The sequence below is a fragment of the Pteronotus mesoamericanus genome, unplaced genomic scaffold (genome assembly GCF_021234165.1).
Source record: "Pteronotus mesoamericanus isolate MK-2021 breed Mesoamerican mustached bat unplaced genomic scaffold, CSHL_Meso_final contig_221, whole genome shotgun sequence".
Taxonomy (NCBI): Eukaryota; Metazoa; Chordata; class Mammalia; order Chiroptera; family Mormoopidae; genus Pteronotus; species Pteronotus mesoamericanus.
This window is the reverse complement of record NW_026555092.1, coordinates 3425525-3453380: the sequence shown is the minus strand read 5'-3', so window position 1 is coordinate 3453380 and position 27856 is coordinate 3425525. Positions and strand designations below refer to the sequence as shown.

The window sequence follows — 27856 nt, the reverse complement described above, 5'->3', positions numbered from 1 at the left end:
CTTGGCTATTCAAGTGCCACCTGATGGATGAACTGATGCCCATGCAGTCTCTCATGTTACTCTCACGACCCCATGAAGTAAGTCCTAAGGTCCAGAGTGTTAATACCTCACTTACCCCTTTACTGTGGGAAAGGGATGGAGCTGGGTCTTGAACCCAGGTCTGGAGCCAGAGCTAGACTCCCTTGGCAGGGAGACAGTCATGTAGAAATGTTAAACCCTACTATGTTGTGGGATATGTGATCACAGTGAGTGTATCTTAGACATTTGTTTTGCCCCTACACGGCGTGACCTGTCTTGAGAGGTAGGTCAGCTTAGACACATTGAGCATTGGCTAGAATTCTAGACTTTGCCAGCACTGCCCAATAGAACTTTCTGCAATGAAGGAAGTATTTTATAGTTGCACTGTCCAATACGGTAGTCACGTATGGTTGTTGGGCATTTGAAATGTAGCAAATACAACTAAGAAATTAAAATTACTTAATTTGATTTAATTTTAATAATGTAAATAGCCACATACTGGCTGGTACATTGGACAATGCAGCTCTATGCTTACAAGTTGTGCAGTTTTGCGTTACCTCTGTTTGTTCATCTGTGAAATGGAGATCAAATCATGTTTCCTATGGGGATGGGGGTCATTCACAGTGACTGGCCCATGAGCACGCTGTAAACCCTGGGTCTTCAGTTCTAAGAGAAACTCAAAGACTTGAATGGGTAAGTCCCATTTAACTGGCCCTGGCCCTGTTAGCCCTTACCTTGGTGCTGGGTTCTATCATGTCGCCCCCATGCCAGCCCAAGATGGGCACAAAGGTGATGGTCTCAGAGTTGTAACAGGTCTTCTTGAGTTAGGCCTTCTCCTCCTTACGTACCTCCTCAAGGCGCACACCACTGCAGGGAGGCTCTGTGACGTCCATTTTGTTGACCGCCATGATGAGCTGCTTCAGCTGCCCAGCGTGTAGGCCAGCAGTACGTGTTCACAGGTCTGCCCATTCATGGAGATGTCACCCTCAAACTCATCTAAACCGCTTGCCACAATCAGCAGAGCACAGTCCACCTGACCCGAGGGACAGAGAAAAGAAGGCCCAGGTCGGATCCAGACTGGGACACCCACTGCCCATCCCCATAGCTGGGCCGTGGCCACCTGACGGTACCTGCGAGATACTTGTGAACATGTTCTTGAGGAAGTCACAGTGGCCAGGGGCGTTGATGGTGGTGATGTCGTATTTCTTGGTCTAGTATTTCCACGGGGAGATGTCAATGGTGATGCCACGCTCCCGCTCCACCTTCAGCTTGCCCAGCACCCAGGCGTACTTGACAGAGCCTCTGCCCACCTGGGCCAAGAGTGGGAGGGAAACTCCCAAGGTCACCCCTACCCCCAAAGCTGCCCATTAACCAGGAAGAACATTCCCAAATAAGTTGAGAGTCAGAGAGACAGTAACAAGGCAATGTATGGAGATGTCTTTTAATTTTTAATTTTTCAAAGATTTATTTATTTTTAGAGAGGGGGAAGGGAGGGAGAAAGGGAGGGAGAGAAACATCAGTGTGTGGTTGTCTCTCACGTGCCCCACAAATGGGGCCCTGGCCTGCAACCCAGGCATGCACCCCGACTAGGAATCAAACTGGCGACCCTTTGGTTCACAGGCCAGCACTCAATCCACTGGGGCACATCACCCAGGGCAGTCTTTGAATTTTTTAAATAATAGAACATATGATTGCTCTGTTTTATATATATATATATAACATATATAAGTTTTTCTATCACTAACATACTGACAGTGTTAATCTGGCACATGATTGGCAAGCCTTCCAGATAGTAATAGCAGCAAACACATAAGTAGTGCTGGCCATGTACCTGGTGCTGTCATAAGCACTTCCCATGGATTTTCTCATTTAATTCTCATAACAACTCAGGGAAATTTTATTATCTCCATTTTACAGATAAAGTAACAGAGAAATTAACTGACTAGCTCAAGACCACACAGCTAATAAGCAGCAGAGCCAGGATTTGAACCCAAGGCATGGAACTCTAAAATTCAAGCTCTTAACCACTAACCTGTGTTCAAAAGTAGATATGAAAGATATTTCCTGAGGGCAGAGGGGAGAACAGGACAGACCAGAGACCAGGTGGCTTCCTCAAGAAAACTAATTAGGTCATTAACAGATAGGGCTAGAATCCAGGTGTTCTGACTTTTGCTACTAGAGAAACTTTTATAAAGTCCATCCTCGTTTAGAATATACATTAGATAAGCAGTTGTCAAATAATGTTCTGGGGACCCCTGGTGGTCCCTGAGACCCTTTAGAGTTTGCAAGGTCAAAACTGTTTTCATAATAATACTACATTTGCCTTTCCCCACCTCATGTCTCACCAGCAGTACGGTGGTGTTTTCTAGAGGCTACAGGATGTGAAATCCCAACAGCCTGAATGCAGAATTAGTTACGAGAATCCAGCCTATTAAGCCAGAAATTAAAGATGTCTGCAAAATGTAAAACAATGTCACCCTTCTAAGATTTTTTTGTTTTGGAAAATATTTTTCAAACACCAAAAATGTGATACTTATGTTATAGGTAAGGAATTTGTTATTTTCAGTGAATTAGCTACTTTTAAAACCCACTCTTAATTTTAAGTATCAGAAATATAGATATGTCCCCAGGCTGATGTGGCTCAGTGGATTGAGTGCCAGCCTGTGAACCAAAATGCTGCTCATTCCATTCTCAGTCTAGGGCACAGGCCTGGGTTGTGGGCCAGGTCCCCAGTAGGGGACATGCGAGAGGCAACCACGCATTGTTGTTTCTCTCCCTCCTTTTCTCCCTCCCTTTCCCTCTCTAAAAATGAATAAATAAAATATTTTAAATATATATAGATATGTCTAATTTACATGAGCAAAAACTCTTTGCGGTCCCTTTAAGAGTGTAAAGGGTCCTTGAGACCAGAAGGTTGGAGAACCCCCACATCAGGTCACTTGTTCTTCCACAACCTTCTGGGTTATGCTTCCACCACTTTGACTATGTGGCGGGCCAGTCAGTCTTTCTCAGGGTCCTAAAGCTTTCCTTCCCAGCCCCTGTCGCATAAACACCCCACAACAATCCTGGCTGCACCTCAGGGAGCCAAGATTAGAAAAAAGGGGTCTACGTGGCCAGTGGCACTGACTTATGACCTGTTGCCATCTCTTTTGAATTCTCTCTATTTATGCTTCTGCAGCATCTTGTTGAGATGCTTTCTATTGATTGATTGATTTTAGAGAGAGAGAGAGAGAAATATTGACTTGTTCCAATTATTGACACATTCATTGTTGCTTTCTGTATGTGCCCTGATCAGGACCGAACTCACAACCTTAGCACCTACTCTAACCAACTAACCTACCCAGCCAGAGCTAAGAGATGCTACTTCAACTCCCACCCACCCATCTCCTCAGTGCACTCTCCCCATTCTGCACAGGGCTCTTTCTCCACGCATCGCAGGGCTCCATCCCTCACCCTTCCCACAGCTAGTACCCAGCTCACTTCCGCGACCTATTCTCCAACCTGGGTTTCTGCCTTGAGCTCCAGCCTTCAATATCAGCGGGCACTTGGACATCGGCACAGGAGGCCCTGAGGATACCTCAGAGTTCACACATCTAGAGCAGCCTTGTTTGGACCCCAGATCAGCTCTGCCTTTGCCATTCACTAACCAGCCAGAAACCTGGGAGTCACCCTCAACTCCTCTTCCTCCCTCACCCCCTTCGCTAAAGCTAGCCCCTCGGGGCTATGGATTCCCCACCTCCACATCACTGGACTCCATGCATCACTCTCCACCATCCTGGCTCACCTGGGGAGCAACAGCTTCCCAGTCCTCAGCTTTGGGTCCTTTGGTTTGTTCTGCCTACACTGCAACGCGGGCACGTGCCCTGACTGGGAATCAGTCTGGCAACCTTTCACTTTGTGGGATGACGCCCAGCCAACTGAGCCACACCGGTCAGGACTCAATTCTTTATCTACTGGGAATTTTGTGTCTACTCTTTTTTAAAAATCATTTTTTATTTTTTTCAATTACAGTTGATATACATCATTATATTAGTTTCAGATGTACACCCCAGTGATTAGACATTAGATAAGTTACCAAGTGATCATCCCAATAAATCTCCTACCCATCTGACTGGTGTCTACTCCTTTTCTTTTTCTTTTCCTTTTTTTTAAAAGATTGTATTTATTTTCAGAGAGAGGGGAAGGGAGGGAGAAAGAAAGGGAGAGAAACATCAATATGCAAGAGAAACATTGATTGGTTGCCTCTCACATGTCCTCAACCAGGGTCCTTGGCCTGCAACCCAGGCACGTGCCCTGACCAGGAATTGAACCACGGACCTTTTGGTTCTCAGGCTTGTGCTCAGTTCACTGAGCCACACCAGCCAGGGCTCTATTCTTTTTCTAAGAGAACCAAAGTTTTCTACCTCCAGGGCTGTCCTGTCTAATGCGGTAGCCACTAGCCACATGTGGCTGTTTAAATTTAGATTAAGTAAAATTTAAAATTCAGTACCTCAGCCACAATAGCTACATTTCAAGTGCTTATGAACCACACGTGGTTGGTAACCACCACAGTGAACAGCGTAGATTCAGAACATTGCCATCAACAGAAAGCTCTACCGGACAGCGCTGCTCTTGGAGAAATGAAGTCTAGCCTTCTGAAACCTGGAGACTGAGCATGGTGCCCAGAGACCTGAGTTCCGGTCCCACCTTTGTCACTGATTGGCTGGGCAGCCTTGGGCAAACCATGTACCTCTGGACTTAATTTCTTCTTTATAAAGCGTGGGCAGAGATTAGACAAGGTAAAATCATGCTCTGACCTTCTGGGGTCAATTCTATGAACTCTGAATTCCATTTCTAGTCACCTCCACCCGAGTCTCTCAGAGAACTCAAGCTTCCGTCTTCCCTGCCTACAAGAGGAGCCTTGATTAGCTCATTTGTCCTCCAGCAGTGGCTTATTGTATATTTGAGGGACATCTGATTGGACCTGGCTGAGTCTGAGCCAGCCACAATCTCTCCAACAGGAACCTGGTTTGGGGGTTTAGGGTCCATGTCAGTGAGTCCCTGTGCATGGCTGAGGCTGTAACTGGGAGAAGCAGGAGTAGTTGGTGGCCGCCTTGGTGGAGAAAGCCAGGCTCAGGTGAAGGAGGGAGCAACAGTGTGAGAGGGACACAGCAGACCTACAGGGAGAAGCAGAGAAGAATCCAATTTCAAGCCCTTGGAACCTGTGAGATGCACCTTAGTCTTTGTGATGAATTCCTCCCATTTCCTTCTTTTCTGTTAAGCTCCAGCTATTTTGTGTTCCTTGTCACCAGAGATTCCTAACCCACACAGGTTGACATGCAGAGGTTGGGCTTATTATTTTTCTGAAAGTCGAATAAGTTTTCAGCTAAAAGACAAAAACAAAAATAAAGCCCAGGCCCTGGCCAGATAGCTCAGTTGGTTAGAGCGTTGTCCCGATACAGCAAAGTTGCAGGTTCAATCCCCCGTCAGGGCACACACAAGAAGCCACCAATGAATGCATGAATAAGTGAAAGCAATGTTTCTCTCACTCTCTCTCCCTAAAAAAAAAAAAAAAGAACAAAAAAACAAAGACCCAGAAAACTAACAAGGACACACACATACACATGCAATGCAACAAGAACAAACTGAAAGAAAAACAGCCATCGGTTATTAAGTTGACAGATGTTTCTTGAGTGCCTCCCTGGTGTCAGGCACTGTGCCCAGTGCGTTACACACATTACCTCATCTAATCTTCACAACAACCCTTGGGGGGTTCCCCATTTCAGAGATGGGGAAACTGAGGCACAGAGAAGTTGAGGGACATGTGCAAGGGCACACAGCTGGTGAGCAGCAGAGACGGTGGGTGATGTAGGGCTTGTGAGGTGACAGTAAGCCAGGTCTTACCTGTGTCAGCACAGCTCAAGAGAGGAGATTTCCTGGGTGGGGACCCAGGGAGCCAGAAAGATCACGCCCTGTCATGAGGTGTGACTAAGTTATTCTGGCTACAGAAAAACACTGCAGCTTTTCCACAGCTGCAGCAGGGAACGGTGGATCGGAGAGGAAAACCCTCCAAAGTAAAGAACACTTGGAATCTCTTGCTATCTCTTACTTTCCATCTTCTCAAGCTTTCTCCTATAAAAAGCCTTCCTGGATTGAGTGAAAATTGCTCCTCTTCTAACTCCACGGAGGAGGTTAGAGGGCGTGGGAAGAGGAGGAGGCAATACCCAAATCAGGTCTGGAATCAAGAGTTTACTTTGCAGTTACATCATCTTAATATACAAAGATTTCTTTCAAATCAATAAGAAGAGGCCCTGCTAATACACGAAGAGGCCAATAAGCCAAAAAAGAATAGTCAACATTTCTCAAAATCAAAGACATAAAAATTAAAACAACATACAATTTTTTACTTTCCAAGTTTTTAAACAATAGAAAAATTACAAAAACCATTGTTGGGGACGATGTGGGAAAAGAAGCACTCTCATATTTTGTTAATGGGAATGTCAGTAAACATAAACATTCTCTGCAGGGCATTTTGGAATCTAAAACCTTAAAATGTGCATCCTTTTGATTCAGTAACTTAATTCCAGATATTTATCCAAAGGAAATATAATTGCAGGGGTATCATTTCTATAATTATTTGCAACAGTGGGAGGGCCTATGGATCCTCAGTGGGCTGAGATCGCCAGTGGGCTGGCGGCACTCACAGGGTTTGGCGCGGCTGCTATTTCTCTGCCGGAGGACAAATATTTCCATAGTTTCCGAGACTCTCCAACACCCTCTCTGCCACACATTCACAGTTCATACACACAATGACAGACACGCGACCCCCGGGCCCCAGGACCCTCAGCTCCCTCTCCCAGCCTGAGGCCTGCTCCAATATCCTGTGGCGCCTTTCTTTCTGCTTTTCATCAATCCTTTCCTCCTGGGAGTCATGCTTCCTGGGTTCAGATTCCAACTTCACAGTTACTGGACCTTGGGCACATTACTCAAACTCTGTCACTGCTCCTCAACTGCAAATGGGGGTAATAATCCTTCCCGCGTCTGGGGGTCACTGAGAGGGGTAAAGGTGATATCCTTGCAAAGTGCCTACCTTAGTCCCCCAGGAATGGGAGCTCAGCTGTCATTGTCATTCACATTCACCTTGGCCTTGCTCTGGCTCTGCTTCTCCCTCTCCCAGCTAACTGTCCCCGCTTCCATCTCAGCCTCCTTTCTTTTTCTCAAACCCTCCCTTCTTCCCTAACCTGAGACCCGGAATACCTGAGGGGTTGAAGAAGGAGAAAGGGCAGCCGTTCCCCCAACCGAAAAGCTGCCTGGCTGAGATTCCTAAGTGGGGAGGGGCTGCGGCCCAGCCTGAGGACCCAGCAGGACCCAGCAGGACCCAGTGCGCATCCTGAAGTCAAGGCTGCTGGTCAAAACCTCAACACAGGCTCACCTGGGGAGGTCAGGCCACTGCCGGAAGCTGTGTCCCCATCTGTGAATCAGAAAGGGAGGGATTCGACCTAGATGTCCCTAATATTTCCTTAGGGGACTCTCTAGGGGCTGAGTCCATACTCGGGACAGACGGGATGTGGCAAGCATTTCATGGACATAGATTGGAGTCCTGGGTCTCCCTCTACTTCTCTGGATCATCTTGAAGAAGTCAGTTCTCCTCTCTGAGCCTTGGTTTCCTCATTGGCATGATGAGGGCAGACAATAATCCCTGCCTACCAGCCTCCCGGGCTGGTGAGAGGAAACAAGAAAGGGCAGAAAAGGAGCAGTGTGTGTGCCAAGCCTGGGAATAAGCACCCTTCCATCACCCGTTGAGCACCACATTTTAACCAGCAGATGGCGCTATTGTAGCGCCAATATCTCAACCGCAGGTCTCCCTGCAGTGGGCTCCCAGGTCCCAACCCATCGCAGCCTGCCTGGGCTTGGATGGGGACATTTGTTGTATGCGGCAAAACTCAGTGTGGAGGGTTAATTGAGAGCCCAAACTTTGGAGCCAACTGACCCAAACAGACTGATTCTACCCCTTTAAAAAGGCAATGTGACTTGAGGTAACTTGCTTAATCTTTCTGACCAACCACTTCCCTATCTGTAAACTGAGGACGGCATCTCCCCTTCTGGAGTTAGGCAGGGTTGATTTGATCTAGGATGCAAAGGCTCCTGCAATACCTGCAGGGGATCTGTGCTCAGTGATGTGACTAGTACAGACGGCCTGAGAGAGGGAGGCAACGTCTCCTTCCCATCCCTCCCAAGCTGCCCAAATTGAGCCACGCATGTGACCCATATCTACCCGGGTCACCAGGCTTTCACTCCTGTCCTATGCCCTCTATCTGAAATATTCTTCCCCTCCCTGTTTCATGACTTCCTAGAAAATTTGGGACCTGTTGAGTTTTTTTCCTAATTGCATTTTTAACCTTATTGAGATAAAATTTTATATATCATGAAAGTGTACTCGTCTTGAGTACTCCTCAGTGATTTTCAGTACATCTACCAAGTTGTGCTCAAGACTTTATTTTTAAAATCCTGTATCATCAATTTGACCTCTCTCCAGTGTCCAGACCCTTTGTCCAACGCCCCTCGGACATTGTCACTTGGCTATCCCCTGGCCCCTCTCACTCAATACATCCTCAGCCACATGATACCATTGCCGCCTTCTCCTTTCTTCTTTTCCAGCATTTGCCACCTCCCTTCTGGGCTTCTTCAGGCTAGCAACTTCATCTTTTCTCCCTGTATTCTCAGCCCTGCACCTAGGACCTGGCACTCAGTTGGTGCTCAGTAAAAATTTGCTTTATGCATGAATGAAATAAGCAGCATCCGATTACCCAAGTGTGATTGCTCACCCCTCACGCCCCCCCTGCCAACCACCCTGTTGACTCTATCTACCATCTGTCTGGAATCCGGCCCTACCTGGAGCCCAGCTGCTCCAGCCTCACTCTCTCCCTCTGCGATGGCGGTGGCCTCTTGTCCTGCCTCAGTCTCCCCCACTCTAGTTTTTCTTCCCCTGTCTGGGCCCAGAGTGATTTATCAGAAAAGCACATCTGATTTCATCGTCCTCACCCTTAGCGCATGCTGCCTGTTCTGCTGCAAGGAAGTCCAGCTCCCCTGCCCGGACACAGCAGCCCTGCAGGCTGTGATCTCAGCCCATCTTTCTAGCCTCGACCTCATCCGTCTCCCCTCTCCGACTCTTCCACGCCCTAGTTGCCCCAAACCGCCAGAGCAGAATGACGCTGTGGCTAAAAAGCAGGTCTGGAGTCAGCCTGGCTGTAGGTCACATCCCCCGCGCCAGCTCCCTTTCAGCCTCAGTTTCCGCATCCGTAGCATGGGATTGATAATAGCACCGACCTCGTCGGGTAGTGGCGGGGACCACTTGCGATGATGAAGTAAAACACTTGGAATGGGCCTGGCCCATGGTGAGTACTCAACAAATGCTACTTTCATCTCACCGCAGGCTCCCCAAGGCCACTCAAGCTTTGCTCCTCAGGGTTTGACTACAGGCGCTGTTTTTCCCCATTGTGTCCACCAGGGGTGCTGCAACCCATTCCACAGCCCAGGGCAGATGGGCTCCATCTGGGAGGCCTGCCCCAGGCCCCCTCAAGTCAGCTTTCATCAGACCTTCCTCATTCACAGAGCTGATCACACAAGGACCCCTCTTGCCAGCTCCCCCAGGGCAAATCCAACACCAAGTCATCTATCTCCCAAATCTCCCCCCTTCTCTGCATCCCCACTGCCACCTCCCTTACAGCAGCCAGTGCCCGCCCTGCTTCCACTTGGCCCCTTCAGTGTTCTTCCCAGAATGAACAACTGCTCTCACAGCCCCTCCGTGGCCACCCTTCAATGGCTCCAAAGTCCAGTCTTCCAGACCCTGCGGGCTATGCCCCCGCCCCAGTCACACGGGCTCAAGAGTGCTCTACCCCTCCATCCTTCAGGGCCTTGGCACATACTGTTTCCTCCACTTGGACCCCCTTCCCCCACCCCTTCACCTCTTATTAAACTCCTTCAGGTCCTGATCTCTTCAGCGATATCTCTGACCTTCCCATCACCACTAAATCAAGATCCTCCATGATATTTTTTCATAGCCCTTGTGCTTCCTCCTCTTAACCCTTATCACACTTTGTAGTTATATATTTGAGTGGCTATTTGATGACTCTCTTCTTCACCCACTGACTTTGAAAGCTTTCTGAGAGAGTGGCTGTCTTGTTCCATTGTGTCCCCGGTGGCCTGCCATGTACCAGTGGAAAGGCTGAGTGGAGTTCGGCTATTTCCTTGTGTGAACCGTCTGCTCCCTTGTCAGGTCCCCAAGGGAAGGGCCATAATCCATGTCTGTATTTACATACAGACCCCCTACCCAACCTTGGCCTGGAACATACTAGGGGGTCCACAAATGTCACATGGATGAAAGATAACATCTTTTTCTGGTCCCTCTAAGGTTGATATTTTAACTATGCTTATAGAAACTGATATGTTATGATAAAACATTAATAATAATATCGGCGGTGGGCATGGGAGCGTGTTCTTTGACCACGAACATATCTGCAGACCTTGCGGTTCACTTTCCCAGCCCTGAGCAACTCTGTGGGATCGGCAGGGCAGCGTCACTATTTTCTCGCTTTTACAGAAGAGAACATGGAGGTTTAGGAAGATTGAGTGGCATTCCCAGAGCAGGCTGAGCTGGGCTTAAACCCAAGCCCACTGTGTCCAAGCCCTCTGACACTCCACTTCAAACCTCCCAAGCCTGGACACCAGCTCCACGTGGGCAACGTCGCACATTGTACCCAGGGGCTAGCACTGTGCCTGGTCAGGAGGGAAGGGCTCCCGCTGGCTGTGGAACGAAAGCATGAGAAAGAATGGATGCCTCCTTAGCTTCAGGGGCCAGACCCCAGGCCACCCCCTCCTTCCAGAAACCACCCAGAGATGCTTTCTCTAGTGGGGTTCTATCTGGGAGCCCAGGACGAGAGGAGAAAAAGGTGAGAGGAAGAAAAGTCAGGCAAAACACCACTTCCCGAGTACAGACAGCACTTTATAGATTTTTTTTTTTTTTTTTTTTTTTTTTTTTTTTTTTGCAGGAGCAGGGGGCAGGGGGCGGGGAGAGTTTATTTGAGCCAAACTGATGACAAATACAGACAGGTGAGCAAGGTCTCAAATGCTCTCCAGCGCTTTACAGTTTGCAAAGCCTTCACACTCTCTGGCTTCACTGAACTCTCCAAGGAGCCCTGCAAATGCAGGGCAGAAAAATAAACGAACAAGGAAACAAGAAAGAAAAGCCAAGGTGTGCTCTTTGTAACCAGCTTGGAGCTGTGCTGCCCAATGCAGTAGCTGCTTATTGCGCATGGCTATTTTAATTTAAATTAATTAAAATTAAATGAAATAAAGTTAATTCCTCAGTCTCACTAGCCACATTTAAAGTGCTCAGGAGCCACACGTGGCTAGTGGCCGCATGGTGGGACAGCGCAGCCCCAGAACATTTCCATCGCTGCAGAAAGTCCTGCGGGGCAACTGATTCATGGCACACAAACAAGCGAAAGGAAGGGGAAAAACACCTGCAATTCCATTTCCCAAAGAAAACTACTGCTCACATTTTGGCGTGGATATTTCCAGTTTTTTCTATGGGCGGGCATTATGTATTGTTTTCATTTCATTTTTTCAAAAATGGCTTAATACTGTACAAACTGTTTTATGGCCTGTTTTTTCACTTATCAAAGTATTATACATATCTTTTCCATAACACCTTTAAAAAAAAAAGCACCGTATTTATATGACTACCATAATTGATTTATCCGATTCTCTATTCACAGATATTTGTGTTGTCTTCCTTTTTTAAAATAACTGTCAGGGTGACTATTCTTTTTGAAAATTTATTTAAATATTTTGAGTGACAAGAGCTGCATTGCATTTTGAAATCATTATTTTTATCAATATTTTATATTATTTTTATAAATAATATATATTTTATATTATAAAATATAATGAGTAGCTACTCATTAGAGAAATTAAAATGAAATATATAAAGTAAAAAGAAAACAAAAAGTCTGTGGTTTCTGAATCATTCTAACCCCGAATAACTGCATTTTCTTTCAACTTTGTCATTGTAAGATTTTTTTCCAAACACACAGAGAGGCTACAGGAGGGACACAAGGGACACCCATTCTCCCACCCTCTGGAGGCAACGGTTGAAACCATTACATTTTAAACATGGTGGCGCCCTCCTTCTGTACATTCTTCTAGAGTTAAACATATATGATGTACAAATACAAGAATGACATTACACTTGACATGTTGTTCAGCACTTTTGTTACTTTTTACTTTTAACAGTATATTACAAATGTCTTCTCAAGTTTCCCTAAATATTTCTCACAGTGTCATGGTCGAAGGCCCCTTAGTAATCATTGTATGGAGCTATGACATTTTTCATAACCTGCCCCCTGTGGTTGGACATGGCTGTTTCCAACTTTTCACTATAATGAAAAAACAAAGATCAGGTGAACCCGCCTGCGTCTTTTTGCCTTTGGATGGTAATCTGAGGGCGAGTCCTAGACTGGACTGCGATCCAGGAGCAGAAGGACACGCCTTCCACAATGGCTGTGCCAGTTTACGCGTCCTCTGAAAATGCACGAGACTTTCCCGGTACCCGCATGCTCACCAATGTTTTTACACTTTAGGGCAATTGTGTATTTGTTAAATATTCCCATCTCTGCCTTCTTCTCCAGAGGTGATATCATTTTGATTGCTCCTTTTGGAATTTCCGATCCTAGCACAACAGTTGGCACATGAGAGATGCTCGCTGAATGTGGGTTGAATGTACGGCTGCTCCATCTCACAGACGGAGCCCACAGAGGGGCATGACACAGGGAATACAGGGGAAGTTCATCTCACTGGGGGGTAGGATAGAAACTTGGCTCATAAATGAAATACCCCATAAAATGTTTGTTGAATGAGCAAATGTTTGAAAATCCTGTAGGAACGTGCCACAGTGGATACCAACAGTTTCCCCATTATTCAAACATTTTTATTCATTTAACATATATTTACTCAGCATCTACTATGAGCCAGCGGCTGTTCTGCGTAATACAGCAGGGGACGTAACAAAGCCTCTGCCTTGCAGAGCTGGCGTTCTGCGGGGGGGGCGGGGGGGTGCAGCATGTGATAAACAAACCAGCAAAGAAACGTTTCGTGTGTCCATTCGATGGTGGGGAGTGCTGTGAAGAAAAGTAAAGCAGGACAGGGGCTAGAAAGGGGCACCGGGGAAGGAGGGAGGGTGGGCTGTCTTTTATGGGGGTGGCCAGGGAAAGCGTCTTTAACGATGAGCAGAAGTGAGCCCCGTGGATGAGTAAATGGGCCAGATAGTCCACATGAGGCCGTGGTAACAGCAAGCACAAAGGCCCTGAGGTGCAACTATGCTTGGCTGCTCAAAGAACACCCGCTGAGGAGAAGGAAGGGAAAGCAGGAGGCCATAGGTAAGGAGGGGTGTGCACTGCTGAGGTAGGACCTTCTGGGAATGGAAAAGTGTTAAGATTTTCTTTGAGGGAGAAGGGAGCCACTGAAGGGTTTGAAAAGAGAAGAAAAGTCATTTGGCTCATGTTACTAAAAGGTGTTGCTGGCTATTATGTGGGGAATAGAGCATGCGGGAGGGGCGGAAGCAGGGTGCTTCGCTGGGAGGCTGTTATGCAAATTCGAGCCAGGAATGAGGGCCCTTGGACACAGGCGATGGCCATGGGGGTGGTGAGGGTCAGATTCCGGACATCTTCAGAGGCAGGGCCGGTGGTGTTTGTGCTGGGTCAGGTGCGGGGCTGAGAGAGAGGAGTGAAGGACGTCGCGAGTTGTGGTGAGCAACAGGAAGGACAGGGTTGCCATTTGCTGAGATGGGAAGACCAGGGAAGGGTCAGGTTTGAAGGTAAAAATTGAGAGCTCCGCCGTGGCCATGTTAAGTTTGAGTTTCTTGTTGGCTCTCTGAGTAGAGATGTCTGATTCTGGAGTTGAGTGGGAGAAGCAAATCTAGAGTCGCCAGTACACAAAATGCCTGCAAAGCCTGGGGACGGACGGGGACCAGCTAGGGAAGCGAGCTGGGAAGTGGAGGGGTTCAGGGGCAGCTGCAGGCAACGCCAGCATGGGGACCTCAGGAAGACGGGGGAGAGGGAGACTGAGCGGGGGTCCTGTGAGGTGGGAGGGGATGGAGAGAGTGGGGTCCAGAAAGACACAGGACAGATGTGTACCTGGAGGAGGGCTCAGTCACCTGGCCAGAGGCTGATGGCGAGGGCTGAGGAGTGACATTACATTGGGCGGCAAGAGGTCATCGATGGCCGCAACAAGAGAAGTTACAGCGGAGTGATGGGGGTGAAGGCCCAACTAGAGGGAGCCGAAGGGAGACAGGGGAAAGAGCAATGAAGATTGTCGATCCGGAAAGCTCTTGGGGAAGTTCTACTGTAAAGGGAAGCAAAGAAAGGTGTCCTTGGCTGTGCGTGTGCACGCGTACATTTAAGATGGAATGAACTGCCTGTCGCATGAATGTGTGCGGAAGGGAGCGGGCCAGCAGCAGGAGAGACCGGAGGAATTGCTGGGGGACCACCAGGAGGAAGCGAAAGGGGCCCAGTGCAGTGTCAAGGGGAGGGAGTGGTCTTAGAAGTAAGCACCTGTGTGGCCGGGGAGAGGCGGAGAAACTGGCACAGAGGATGCCGGCAGGTGAGCCCAGGGTGAGGTGGGAGTCTGGGGAAGCTTCCTCGCGTTGCTTGTTTCCCCAGCGAATACACAGCTCTTTCTCTGGCGTTGTTACAGATAGCTATGGCTTCCGCGGACCACCAGATGAAATGGTTGGCTTCTATTTAGGGCCACAGAGTATAAAACGCCTTTGAACACCTGAATCACACTTGGCATGGAAAGAGCCCACACTCTGCTGGGCGTAGGGAAACTGGGACCTACAGGGGGACCGTGGCAGGTCACATTATGTCATGTCCCATCAATGTGTGGAAGCTCATGGGGTGGGATGCGAGTGTAACTCCATAGCAGTGGTTTGTGCACATTGCTCTCTTTTCTCTCCTTCTACATGTGTGTTAAAATGTGTGTTTGTTCAATGCACTGTGACGAGGACCCCACTGTAAGTGGCACCCCTGGAGCCCCAGGCCTCCCGCCTCCAGGCCGGTTTTCGCTTCACCACGCTCCTCCATCTCTCATCACGCGTCGGGAGGGAACAACAAAACTTCAGGAAGGCGAGTGACGGGATAGGCAGAAAAGAGAAAGAGGGTCTAACCCAGAGAAGTCTGGGACATCAGAGCTGGGCAGGTTCCCAAAGATGATCTGGTCCAGCCACCTTATTTACAGGTTTATCTTACAACATCTTTGTGTTTATTTCTCAGCTCATGCTGGCGGTTCAGTGACTCACCAAAGATCACTCAGCAGAGTCCTTGTCATCCCCAACATTGTCATCATCCCCGTGGCAACTAGCCTGTTCCAGGTGCTCCCTGCTGCCAGCCTGTCCTCATCTCATCCTCACAGCCTCTCTGAGGTGGCCGCTCTCGTTATTTTTGTTTTACAGGTGGGCAAACATCACGGAGCAGGTAAGGTGCAACCTGGGACAGGGGCCACGTCTCATCCCCTCTGTAAAAATATTGACCAGAGATCTCACACAGGGCCAATAACCCTCACACACGAGGCAGAAGGGGGCTCCCCTTGACACCCAAAAGCAGTACATTGAAGATCAATAAAGGGAAGTTTTGCTTTGCACAGAAGGGGCACTGACTAAAAATACTAGTAGCTACAAAAAGTATTTAGATGAATTCATAGATAGCTCATCTTCACATGGCTGTTGGAGTGATCTTTTAAAACCATAAACAAGGTCACAACCTACGGGCCCCCCCCTCTCGCTGCCCTCAGAATGAAGATCAGGCTCTTCGCCCAGGTGGCCTCCCCAGGCCCCGCCCCGGCCCTGACCTCCTTGCTCGCTTTGCTCCAGTCTCGCCGCCCTGCTTGCAGCCTCTTGGATATGTTGTGCCCTTCCTGCCTTAGGGCCTTTGCATGTGCCCTTCGCTGTAATGGGCTACTCTTTGCCTGAGTGGCTCTTGCTCACACTCCACACCTCAATTTAAATGTCACCTTCTTCAGAGGGCTTCTCCTGCATAACCACACAGCTGAGTCAGTGCCTGGTCAGTCTATCTTGTCACTTTTTGGTTTTCTTCCTTGCCCTTATCACAAGCCACATAATTTAATTAATTTATTTATTTCCTTGTTTTGTGTCCACCTCCTTCCACTGGACAGCGAGCTCCATGAGGACCATGTCCTTGTCTGTCTTTTCTTCCCCATGTCCCCAGAACAAGTACCCTGCTGGCACAGTGCCTATCATGTACTATTTATTCAGCTCTGACTGTGCTGGGTACAGTCCTAAATGCTTTTATATGAATTAACTCATTCAGTCCCTGCCCATTAACCCTGTAGGAGAGGTACTGTTAGTACCATCTTCATTTTAGAGATGAGGAAACTAAGGTACGGTTTGTTAGAAATTTACCCGTGGTCACAGCTAGTGAGTGGCAGAGAAGAGATTAAAAGCCAGGCAGAGGGACTCCAGAGCCCACACTCTTACCACAACTCTCCACTCCCTGTCCAGTGAGACTATCAGTAGATGTTTGAGGAATGAATGAATGAGTGAATGAGAGGCAAAGAGGTTGGTACAAAGGGCCCTAGAATCAGATAGATGTGGGTTTGGGACCCAGCTCTGTCTCCTGTGAACTTGGGTCTCAGATTCTCACTGTTAAGGAAAAAAAAAAACCTCCCTGAGAGTACCTCAAAGCAATAAGAAATAACTAAAACCCTAATTTTAAAGAAGTGGGTGAAAGGCTTGAACAGGAAGTTCACTGAAAAAGAAACCAGAGTACAAAATAAACAAATGAAAAGATGCTTCATGTCAGTAGAGAAATGCAAGCGAAGACTGACATGTTAGGGACAATGATCATCCCAAGGGCCGGTGAGGATGTGGAGCGACTGGGACGCTCATCCACTGTGGCAGAGGAAGGGAGTGTGTTCTTTGGTACAAGCACTCTGGAAAATGCTCTGGCAGCGCTTATAAAGCTAACACGTGCATACCTGATGGCGCACAACTTCAATCTTAGGTGTGTAACTTAGAGAAATTCCTACATGTGTGCACCAGGAGACATGTGATATGAGTGATCATAGCAGCCCTGACCGATGTGGTTTAGCTGGTTGGGCATCATACCTCAACGCAAAAGGTCGCTGGTTCCATTCCCAGTCAGGGCACACGCCTGGGTTGCAGGTTCGATCCCTGCTTGGGGTGTGAGCAAGTAGCAACCCATTGACGTTTCTCTCTCACATCGATGTTTCTCTCTGATATCAATGTTTCTGTCCTCCTCCTTGTCCCTCTCTTCCCCTCTCTCTAAAAATATATAAATAACATTTTTTTAAAAATGATCATGGCAAAACACTAGAAACAACCTTCATGCCCACTGGCTGGAGAATGGCTAAAGTAACAGGTTTATTTATACAATGCAGTATTACACAGCTGAAAAAGTGAAGGACAGCTAAATAATGCAAAATCGTGTATGTGGTGTAGAAACATAGCAATGCATGGGAAATATCAAGCCAAGGAGGAAGGTATATACATTATACTATTTATATAAAGGTCAAAAAGCAAACAAAACAGTATGTTTTATAGGATCCATCCCCATACTGTGACACTATTTTTTCCCCAAAGCAATGAACAGGGACCACAACGTTGAGGATCGCAGTGTGCCGACGTTTGGAGTGAGGCAAGGATCGGAACTGGGGAGGCGCACAGGTGGCTTCAACAGTGCTGGTGAAGTTCAAGTTCCCACGCTGGGGCAGTGGGTTCACAGATGTTCGTGTCCATAAACCAGACATTCATCGCACATTTTTTTGTACTCATCAAATATTGCATAATATAAAATGTACGCTTCTGTAGTTTCCAGGGCCGTTGTAAGGGTCAGAGGGGGGCATGGGTACAGTTGATTATTCATTCAACAAGCACCCACCATACATCAGGCGCCCTCTTACACACCAGGGAAGCTGCAAAAATGAGAATATGATCCAGCTGAAAGGAGGTGGCTCAGGATCAGAGCAGCGAAGAGCACCAGCTTTGGAGCTAGAGAGACCTGGGTATGAATCCCAGCTCTGCTACTTACTAGCTGTGTGACCTTGGGCAAGGTACCCAACCTCCCTCTTCCTCAGTTTTCTCATTTGTAGGAAATGGGAAAGCTATGAGGCTGAGATAGAGCAATAAAGATAACTGGCTTGCCATGATACTGAGCATTTAGTACAAGCTCAGAGAATGTCCCTGTTTGTGCCAAGTGCTGACGAGGTGGGGTGGAGGGGGGTGCCCCTCCGCCCAGGTGAGCACTGAGTGGGAGAAGGTTGTATGCTGACGGCCCCGAGGGGTCAACGAAGCTCTGAAGGTTTGACAGGGACAGGATCTGTGCCTCAGAAAGATCCCTCTGGCTAAACTGAGGGATAAGACTGAAGCCAGGCCTTGGCTGGTGTGGCTCAGTTGGTTGGAGCGTCTACCCGTAACCAAAGGGTTGCAGGTTCCATTCCCAGTCAGGGCACATACCTAGGTTGCCCGTTCGGTCCCTGGTCCACATGCATATGTTCCCCAGCCCAGGTGCATACAGGAGGCAATCAATCAATGCTTCCCTCTCATATCGATATTTCTCTCACTCCCTTTCTCTCTTCCTCTCTAAAGAGCAATAAAAAAAAAAAAAAAAAAAAAAAAAGACTGGAACCAGGAAGGCTGTTTAACAGGCTGTTAAAATAATCTAGGTGAGAGATTATGGTATCCTGAACTAGGGGTTTAGAGTCCACAGGGACTGGAGAACTGGAAGGAAGGGGACAGATTCTAGAGCAACTGGAGAGATAAAATTGATTAGACTGGGACACCCTATGTGGGGGCCAAGGAGCTGAAATCACCTGGGACAATATCCAGGTGTGACGCCCCGAGACAGGGAACCCAGAAGGAGAAACAGGTTGGAGGGGAGATCAAGATGATGGGTTCAGGGTTGGTCAAGCTGGGCTGGGGTGCTTGGGAGCTAATAAGTGCAAAGTGAAACTGCATTTACATACTGGGAGCTCAGGGCAAAGCTCAGCTCAGAGAAGGTAACTGGGGGTGGGCGAGGTTGCCCAGGAAGGGTGGAAGGGTATTGGGGGGCAGCAGGCCAAGATGCTGCCGATCCCAGGGGCAGGAGGAAGAGGAGCTGGGGTGAGCTGCCATGGAAGGAGGCGGGAAATAGAAATGTGAGGTCTCCCTGAAGCTGAAGGAGGGGAGAGCTTGAAGCAGGAGGGTGTGGCCCACCCCACGGTCAGATGTCACAGAGAGGCCGAGAAGAAGCCACCAGACCCGGCCTTCAGGGGTTGCCAGTGCTCGGGGCAGGAACGTTCTCCTGGTGTGGTGGGCACTGCTGCCCGCGGGGCGGGGGTGGGGGGCTTTTCTCAATGTTACGAGAGTAATTTATGGCCTCTTCGCTGTCTCCCACAGCCCCTGTCCCTCCTGCCCACCTCTCAGGTCTTACCATATTTGTTCAATGTCTATTCCTGGTTGGTCTGTAAACTCCAGGAGCAACCAGCAGGAATCATAGTATCTCATTTGAGCCTCCTTGCAGTCCCAAGAAATACCATATTCATTCCCACTAACCAGGTGAGCAAACGGAGGCCCTGAGGTCAGGGATTTACTTGGCGGATTTGGGGGATAGGTTTCATTCTCTAACTGTGGGTGGTAGTCAGGAAAAGCAAATTCACATCATCTGAACCTGCAATACCCGAACTTGATAGTTCTCGACTTGAGCCTGCACACAAAGCACCAGGGTCTGGTGCTCTTAGGCCCCGAACTGCAGATTCTGATTCAGCAGGTGCAAAGCACTGCCTGGGGACCTGTTTTGTCAATATCACCCTAGGTGATTCCCATGCAGGTGATGGAGGGCCACCCTGAGGCAGCATGAACCCAATCCTCTTGGAATTTCAGGCAGCAAAGTGGTCCTGGACCCCCAAGCTACTGGTTTCTGGCAATCAGTTAGGGCTCTGGCTGCAGCTGGGAGCGCCTGGGGCTGGGGGAGGCAGAGGGTGGTAATAAAGAAACAACAGGAAGCTCAGCTTTTATTAGCCCTGGGTACTCGCAGCTGCAGGTGAGTAATCTGATTTCTGCGGCGTCCTGTTTTCTCCGCTGCTCGGCGGTTCCTCGACACCCACTCACCTGCCACCAGCCACGGGAGAAAGGGCGGGTGGGAGGGAGGATGGGCGTGGGGCTCCGCCCGTCTGGGTCCCTCGCCCACGCCCGCGCGGGCACGCTCGCCGCGCTAGGGCCACCGGCGGCCCTGCGCACCTGGCGCACTCAGTGCAGGGGAGCTGGGCTCCGCCTGCCTGCGCTGGGGGGTGCGGGAGGGGGGGAGGAGAGGGAAGGCAAATGCTCCTCTCGGCCAGGCCCTGCCGGCGCCCTCTGCCCCACCCCGCCCAAGCTGCGCCCCCTGGCTCCTGCTCTCCCCTCCAGATCATGGGATCTAGTGCCATCTCCCCGCTCCGCCAGCGACTTCCAAGCCCCAGTTGCTGCCTCTGTAAAATGGGAAAGTGAGGGAAGCTATGTGAACGCTGTCAGCTCTCAAGTACTATTCCAATCCTGGGGCGTCAAAAGAACCTGTCCAAGAGAGGCCTGTCTCTTAACTGCTTTGTGTCTGTTTCCTCCTTTGTAAAGTGGGAATGATTAATCCTTTCTCATAAGCAGGCAGTGCTCATGAGGTGCCTAGAACACTGTACACAATAAGAGCAGTAGCTTATTGTGTGCAGTGTTCTAGGCACCATCACAGATACGCGAGGCCATCGGGAAGCCGGCCTTCTCCCTTCTGGCTCAGGTACTCTGGTTTTCCTTGGTTCTCCACTCCTTCTGGGAAATGGGCAGGCTGGGGAAGGCTTGGACCAGAGAAGCCTGAGGGTCTGAGAGAGGCAGGCTGGGGCTCGTCTGAGAATGGAGATTTGTTCAGAGTGGTGGAAAACTCTCCGAACCATGTTTTTCCATCTGTAAAATGGAGTTGACAACACGTTCTCCACTGAGATTGCAAAGACCACGTGAGAAAATACACCCAGAAATATTTTGCAATCTTAAAGTGCTGTCCACACGCAAAGAACTGTCATTACAATTTCTCCCAGGTGCCTCCTTGTCCTAAGGGGTCAAGGATTAGTCAGGAACTGAGCTAGATTCAGCCACTGAGTTCCAGAGGAGCTCCGTGCAAAGGGCCTCAGGCGGAGTCCACGACATCAGCCCGTCACATCGTGCCTTGCTGGCACAAGGGTGGGGAGGGAGGTCCTACCTTCAGGGCTTCCCGGAGTCCAGTGAGCCCAAGAGGCAAAGGTGTCCTGGGAGCACAGGGGAGGGAGGAAGTGGACTCCTTAGGGACAGGGTGGGGTTACAGGAAGGAGGCCTTCCCAGAGGAGTCAGCCTGGGGAGGACTTCAGGGCATGGCTGTAGTTCGCATGAGGAGAAGGGGAGGCACATTTAGACAGAGACAAATTCCGGCAGAGAAATTGGGCAACGAGGAAGTGTGTAGTGTGTTCAGGGAAAGGGTGTGACGTGGCTGAGACGGGGCGAGAAGAAGAGCTGGGTGCAGGATGAAGGCGAATTGGGCAGGGCTTCCCCCTGCCAGGCTAGGCAGCTCAGACTTCATCCCAAGGCCGACGGGCAGTCGCGCAGCGTGCGAGGTTGGGGAGCGACGTGGTCAGCTGTGGGCTCTAGGAAGATCACTGTGGGGAGGAAGAGGAAAGGCAGGACAGACTGCAGCTGTTGCCCTGCGTTGAAGGAGGCCTGAACCAAGGCAATGGCAAGGGGGCCGGAGAAGGGACAGATGGGAGAGACCTTTCTAAAGCAGAGCAGCAGTACGTACAGCAGAACAACTGGAGGGAGAGAAGGTAAAGATGACTGAGTTTTCTGTCTCTGGAGCATTAATTGGAATGGGGAACCCTGGAACAGAACAGGGTGAGGCCTCCTTTGAGGTCCTGTCAGACATCCATTTCTTCCAGAGCCGTCTGTCTGCACCAGGCAGGTGGGGGAGTAGATAAGACCCAACACCATCCAGGGAGAAGCTAGAGAGAGAAGAGAAAATTATATTCCTGGGGGATCTTTGGCTGTACAGAAATTCAATTCAAACTAGGTTAAGAACAAAAATTAAAAAGGAAAAAGAGGAATTAAGAATTGAGGGGCTCCTTGATCTTGGAGTTTCAAGGATGTGTCAACTTCAGGTGTTGCTGGAGCCGGGGCCCCCAATAAGGCCTTTGAATTCCCCCCTCCAGCCCCCACCAGTCAGTACTGTCTGCCTCCGTCGTTCCTTAAGGGTGGGCCTCCTTCTCTCCTCTGGTAGACAGGCCCTGTCCGGTCCCAGGAAAGACCCTTTTTACATCCTATAAGCTAACACTTCAGGAGGAGAAAGCCAGCGGTCCCCACTGGCTCTATCACAGTCCCAGGGAGGGCCCTGAATGACACAGCCTCTGTCATACGTCCAGGCCCTACCTGGTGGTCGTATCAAGAGCCTGTTTCCTTCTCTGTGAAATGAGGATACTAACAGAACACCCACCCATAGAATGACAGAGAAGTGTAAAATGTAACTAGTAAATGCTTACTCCAATGTCTGGCACACAGTAAATGATCAATAAATGGGAGCTACTTATTCGTGGAAGAAAAAGTAGCAGCAGTAGTAGTAATAGCACGCAGAATCCTGCATGATAGGGCAGGAAGAATAGCTATTAAATTCAGCACTACTGAGGCATCATTTGTTCATTCATTCATACAGTGATCTTTGAGCACTGGCTATACACCAGTCCCTATGCCAGACACAGCAGATGTCAAGAAGGCTAGAATACAAGAGTAGTCAGTAACGTAGGATACAGATACGATGGTAGATAGTTACAATACAGGCAATAAACGCCATAGGGACTGGGCTGTGGGAGCCCACAGAAACTTGGTCTATATGGAGGTACCAGGGCTAACCCCCATGAAGGGAACATTCGAGGTGGGTCCAGAAGGCAACTGATGAAGACAAAAACACTCTGCCGTTTAATGCAAGCTCACCATGGTGCAGGTGCTGGGTGGACTGAGCATTTCCACATGTAAGGTAGGGCCTGTTGTCCCCATACATGGATGAAGGAATGGGGGTCCAGAGAGGGCAGGTGGCTTGCTCAGAGTCACCACACTTGTAAGCAGGGACACCAGGGCTGGCCCAGGGACCTGACCCCCTGGATGAGTTTATCAGGTGGAGAAGAGAGAAAAGGATCATGTGACCCAGTCCTCTGGGGTGGGGAGAAGGAGCCAGGATTCCCACACGGAGAGAGCCCACGCCTGTGGGAGGGTGAGGCCGGGACAGTAGGACAAAGACGGGAGCCCGACCTCCAGCAAGTCCTGTGCCTCCTGGAACCTCAGTCTCCTTCTGTTCTCTGGAGATAAGGAAGTCTGTTATCTCCATCGCAGTTGTACAGACAAGGAAGCAGAGATCAGATCAAGGCCAGCTGGCTCTGCTGGAGCAGACAAGATGTGAGAGTTCACTGCAAGGGATGGTAGCCACGAAGAGCACCCCAACAGAAGGGGGGCCTCTGCAGGAGCAGCCCTCAGAGGGTCCCAGAAGAGACCCTGCGCGCTCTTATATAAAAAATCAATATTTTAAGGGCCTTAGAGACAATTACATCTCTGCATTGTGGAGACAATGCACGCAACTTCCAAATAGAGAAACAGCGCAGAGAAGGTGAGGTGAATTGTTCAAGGTCACACAGCTGCTGGTGGTGGACCTCCATCTGGAAGGCAGGTCTCCTGACACCTGGTTCTGTGCTCTTTCTCCGTTCCAAAAGCCACTCCTCACAGATGATCTCTCACTGTGTCCTTCACCTCTCTTTTTCTCTGGTCCTTCAAACCACCCCATGAAGTGTCACCCAGGGCAGTCATAAGGTGTGGTGGCAGAGGCACACGCACAGACCTAATAAATGGTTTACTGATAGCACATTCATGAAAAAACATGTAAAATAATAACCAGTGCATCCAGACTTTAGGGCCGCCCTATAAATTATACGATCCTATTTTACAGATGAGAAAACTGAGGTTCGGATATGTGAAAAGTCTGCCCCAGGGACTCACTAGTAGGAAACCGAAGGGTGAGGATTAGCGTCCAGGCATCTCTCACTCCAAAGCTGGGCTGTCCTGTCCCCACCCCCAGCTGCTGTCGGTAAGAGATGAGCGGACCAGCACAGGGAGGTGAGGGGTGAACGGCGAGAGACGCTGCTCCCTGGAGATGAGGAAGGTAGCAGTGAGCACAGTGGTTAAACATTTAGCCCCTGACGACGTCTGGCTGCCTGAGTTTGAATCCTGCTCTGCCACTTCTTACCTCTGTGTCCTCAGGCAAGTCATTGGTCCTGCTGAGCCTCAACTTCCCCATCTGTAAAATGTGGATGGTAGTGAAGTGTTCCTGGGCTGCTGTCGGTGGGGAGGGCGAATTAGAAGAGTGTGGCACGTGGCAGGCACAATGGGAGTGCGGCCTCTTAATCACCGGCACCCTGCATGCGTTTGCAGTGACCGCCTCGTTGCCCGTCCGTTCTGCTTTTATAACACGGTGGGTTCTGTAGTTGGCCACCTGCACGCTGCTGCTTGCTAGGAAGGTGATCTAGAGCTTCGAGAGTGAAGGTTAAGCCTTGGGTGACCTCATTGCATGACTTAATAGCTCATTTCATAGTCATAATTTTATAATACTTATCTTAAAGAGGCCTCCCAACATTGTACAAGCTCTACCGATGTTGTGCAGAACCTGGATCCACTCCTGTGTGAGCAGTGCACTGGCCTCAGCTTTCTCATCCGTGGAAGTGGGGAGAGTGTTACTGCCCTGATTAAATAAACTAATTCATGTAGGACGCTTTAAAAGTGCCTGGCGTAGAGTAAATGCCCAATAAACGTTGGCTTCTTAAGTAAATCTCCAGCTAGTACATACGCTAAGTATTGTAAATGTGCTACACTCCTTACATTCGTCATGTTATTTAATTAGGTTTAATCTTTGCAACTGCCCCTCCCATTTTACAGGTGAGAAAACAGAGGCTCAGTGAGGTGAGGTCACAGAACTTGGAAGCCAAACAGGTCTGACTCCACAGCCGTGCCCCTAACCGCTGCCCCCACTGCTGAACCCCCCGCCCCGCAGCTGAGCCCGGGGGACTCCGTCTGCCAGGCCCTGGTGGCCCGAAGGTAGCCCATGAGACCCCTGCTAGGGAAGAGCCCCCCAAGTCCAGCCCAGCCCGGGACCCTGCCGCACCTAGTACCCTGCTCCCTCCTGCTCCCTAGAGCTTCCTCTTGTGCCCCTGTAACCAGAGGCCCTGGCCCAGGTGGGGCGGGGGCCAACGGGTGACAATGACCGATTTAGAAAGTAAAGTTGCTTCTCAAACAAATAAGAAAGAAGAGGAAAGAAAGAAATGGCCTGCCCGCTTCCTGCCCCACTCTCTCTCCCAGCACCTGGGGCCCAGCTGCGAGGTTTTCACTGCTTGTTTGTTCATCCTGCTGCCTCGAGGAGCCTCTTCTGAAAGCCCCAGCCCCTCCCCATGGGCAGCAGGATGATTGTGGAACCAATGGAAATAAGCACCCTTCATGGCTGTTTTACTGGTATTGTCTCAAGTATTGTTTTGGACAACAATACCAATAATCATAACAATCTGGGTTTCCTGCCGTGGGGGAGAAAGGGAATTACCAGCCTCCACGCGGGAGCAGCCACCCTGGCCCTGCAGTCCTTGAGGTGTGACGTCCTGGCCAGGCCGGGCGGTGTGCTGCTCCTGGGCCTCCGTCTCCTTGTCTGTAAAACGGGGATGGCGTGCGTGGCGGTGAGGGCTGGGGGAGGTGAGGATGCGCAGGTGGAGCGCCGTGCAGGGTGGCCGCTATGCGGGCAGTGGCTGTGAAGGCTGGATCCTGCGGGGACGCAGTTTTAAGGGCCTTCCTGCCTGTGCTGGGAAAGCACACAAGACTCCGCGGTAGAACAATCTTTAGTCCATTCTAGCTGCTGTTTTAAACCCTTTAGGTATAATAACTCATTTTATCCTTACTGCAACCCAGTGAAGTGGAGACTAAAGTCATCCTTATTTTACAAAGGAAGAAACTAAGACGCAGGAAAGTGACTTGCCCAAGGTCAACGTGCCTGGTGGGTGCAACGCCAGGGTGAACGCAGCCTGTCTGGGTCCAGAATCAACGCTCTTAGCTGCATACCTTGCCCTGGGGGCAGGCCTGGCTGTGTAGGGTCTCATTTGCTGTGTGACCACGGACAAGTCATTTGCCTCCTCAGCCTCAGTTCTTGGTCTGCAAAGTAAGCAGCCCATAATACCTACCTATAGATAATACACAATCCTCAGGGAGAGTCGTGGTCAGATTCAGTGACAATGTAGAGAAACGCAATGACTGGAGCTCAGGAAGCCACGGCTGTCACTGCCGTAAATGTTATTAATTTTAGGGTCACAGGCGAGCGCCAGCGTAGAGGATGCTGAGGGCCCTGCGCAGCTATGAAAATCTAAGTCGTGGTTGCAGCTGGCTACTGACTCCAGGAGGCACCTGGCGAGAGCTGACTCCACCCATTGGGGCTAAAAAAAAGTCCCCGAGGCTGTCACGGTGCAATCTGCCAGTTAGTTACCTGCTCCATTTAATGGCAAACTCTCCAACTCTGCTTCCTGCCCCATCCCTACCTCCCATGAGTTGGGTGGTCCTGGAGAAATTACTCGGCCTCTCTGAGACAGGAAAAGGATACAACCTTGCAGAGTTTTGTTGGATTGGAGACAGTGTCAATAAGGCACTTAGCATAGCACCTGACATGCAGCCTTAAAGAGGTGACCAGAAACTGAGTTTTGGGGTGACCTATGTTCCAGTCCTGGCTGTGTCATTTCCTGCCCTGTGGTCTTGGGCAAGTTACTCGTCTTCTTCGAACCTGGAAAACATATTAGCATGGCACCCAATGCACGATAGTTGCTTAATTAATGATTGTAGCTGTTTAATGATTGTGGTTGGCTGTGACCATTTTTGGCACTTTATAAGGATGTCCAGAGGCCCTCAAAAATCCTGGGGGTATAGTGTTCTCTCTAGTGATGATTTATTTCTGTTTGCCCCTCCCGAACTCCCCTCTGCCCTTCTGCATCCTGTTCTGTGCCCTGGTAAGTGACCTTTGTGAGCAGAATCAATGGTCTCCTGTGCCCTCTGGCTCTTGGCTGGGTGGGGCAGGAGGGCAGAGGGCAGAGGGCAGGTGGAGAATGGAGCCCCGAGTACTTATTTCCCAAGCCCCTCCTGCAGGGTTGCCATGGGTTGGCTCTGTCCTTCACCCAAAGGCTACAGCTCCCGTAGGCAGCCTGTGCATACACCTCTGGCCCTGAGTCCGAGTACCCTCTCCCTCCCCGTCCTTCAGGCCTTGGGTGGTAACAGCTCCCCATTGTTGCCGGCTCCAGGACACTGCACCATCCCTCCCAGTTTCTCTCAATCCTGCCCATGTCTTTGTTAATAGTCCCTTGATGAAACTCTCTTCAAATTACTCAATTTGAGTGCACCATCTGTTTCCTGCCAGAGCCCCGATCACATTGTATTCTGTTGTGCTCATCTAGGACTTCAGGTATGGTAGAGTAATAGAAACTCACACTGCTTTCACATGCATTGATTTATCCATTTGATTAACTTTTGCTGAGTATCTGCTCTGTGCCAGGGCTCTGGGAGTAGAGATGACAGAGATAGAGTCCCTGACCTCCAGGAGCTCGTGAGCTAGTGGGTGGGACAGACACCAAACAGGCAACCACAGTGCTGGCCCAAAGCCGCAGCAGAGGCGTGTGCAAACCCGTGGCAAGGCAGGAGAGAGACACCGAGCTCCAGGAGAGGCTGGGAAGGCTGCGCAGGAGGGGGACTTTG

The 27856-nt window shown here is 49.7% G+C and overlaps 1 pseudogene; it reads right to left on the bottom strand.

Annotated features, from left to right (window-relative positions):
- Positions 1-608: 608 nt before the first annotated feature.
- On the bottom strand, positions 609-26649 carry LOC129069440 (elongation factor 1-alpha-like; annotated as a pseudogene).
- Positions 26650-27856: the final 1207 nt, after the last annotated feature.